This window comes from Euphorbia lathyris, chromosome 10, assembly GCF_963576675.1.
Source record: "Euphorbia lathyris chromosome 10, ddEupLath1.1, whole genome shotgun sequence".
NCBI lineage: Eukaryota > Viridiplantae > Streptophyta > Magnoliopsida > Malpighiales > Euphorbiaceae > Euphorbia > Euphorbia lathyris.
The window spans coordinates 61,490,929-61,492,676 of record NC_088919.1 but is presented as its reverse complement, the minus strand read 5'-3'; the positions used below and the strand labels follow the sequence as shown (position 1 = coordinate 61,492,676).

The 1,748-nt window shown below is 34.3% G+C and overlaps 1 non-coding gene across 1 annotated transcript; it reads right to left on the bottom strand.

Annotated features, from left to right (window-relative positions):
- Positions 1-1,272: 1,272 nt before the first annotated feature.
- TRNAM-CAU (transfer RNA methionine (anticodon CAU)) lies at positions 1,273-1,359 on the bottom strand. The gene is given in 2 exon segments: positions 1,273-1,308; positions 1,322-1,359. It is a non-coding gene; the product is annotated as a tRNA-Met (tRNA).
- Positions 1,360-1,748: the final 389 nt, after the last annotated feature.

Here is a 1,748-nt window from a genome sequence, read left to right as displayed (position 1 = left end):
GTCATTCAATCCCAAGCCAAGACATTAAAACCAAGGATTCTCAATGCTATAATACCAAAAAACCCTATTGCATTTTGCAAGCCTCGAAATCATAGGAGTGGAGGAAGGCTATGGACTTCGAGTACATTGCTTTAATGATGAATAACACATGGACCTTCGTTTCCTTAGCTCGAAACGCTAATTAAATTAGTTGTAGATGGATTTTTAAAATTAAAACGAAGGCTGATGGCGAGGTAGAGAGATATAAAGGACGATTAGTGGCAAAAGGTTATCATCAGCACCCAAGAATAGACTACTCTAACACTTTCAGCCATGTGGTTAGACCTACTACTATTCGTCCTATCCTTACACTCGCAGTCTCTTTTGGATGGAAAATCACTCAACTAGATGTTTCAAAATGCCTTCTTACATGGTGAATTATAGGAGGAGATCTATATGACACAACCATCCAGATTTGTGGATCCTACATACCGTCAAGCATGTTTGTAAGTTGCACAAATATCTATATGGTCTCAAATAGTCACCACACATGTGGCATGAAAATTTAACTTCTAAACTTCTTCTATTTTGCTTCGATGGGTCCAAGAGTGACATTTCCTTGTATTATTTTCACTGTGGTACTACTGTTTTGTTTAATCTATGTCGGTAATTTACTAGCCAATGACAATGAAGTTGTTTAGCCTATTGCAAATTCACAATAAAGGGTGATTTACTATTAGAAGATGCAAAACCAGGATCAGAATCGTTAACAATTCCAAAGAGAATATGAATAATTGCAAGTGATGTCTTTCCAATCGCAACAATTGGATGAGAAATTAGTCCCCCATGCGTCAATTTCAGATTGCAAAACAATCGTAAAATTCTTCAATATCCTCAAATCATCTTCGCAAGTAAAATTGAGATTATGGGATTAGAGAACCCAAACTTGACAACATAACCAAATAACAACAACAATTACCCACAAATCTTGGACATCCATCCCTCTGAACCAAATCGAATCGAGAGAGAAGATGAATTAAGAAGCAAAAGAAAAGGAAACTAGAATAAATGAATTAGGTTGAATTGATGATTTTTTCCTTAGTTCAGGGACCTCATTGTTGATTTTGATACGATAGGATTCTAATCGACTTTGGGGGTCAATGGGTGTTATGCTAAGAGAAGATGAAGAATTACAAGTGATGCATTTCCAATCGCAGTAATTGAAGAAGAAATTAACTTTGTGCCTTTAGTTTGGGGTTAAATGCGTATTATGCTAAAATTTTAAAAAAAGAATGGGGTGAGAGAGGCTCGAACTCTCGACCTCAGGATAACTCTTTAAAACTATGAGACCTACGCGCTAGCCAACTGCGCCACCACCCCTTATTTGTTAAAACTCATGTTTCAAAGTTTATTTATTGTTTTGTAAGATAAACTATTTGAATTGATTTTAACTTTTGAGTTTAAGAAAGGAAACAAAGTTTTTTTTTTATGCTAAGAAAGGAAACAAAGTTTTGATTATTATAAATTGATGGTGGATGAAATGGTGGGCACTTAGCTTCTTCGCATTCTGATTTCCCTTGGTTTGTCGAATTTGTAAACACAACCCCGCGGTTAAAAAACTTGTAAATAAAGATTATATTTTGTGAAATTTTCAATTAAAAGATTTATGAATCATTTTTTTATAAAAAATACATGTGGTTTAATTAATTTAAAAATTTAACTTTTTAATTTCTTTAAATCGCTCCCTTTTGGATAAGTAGCCACGTCAA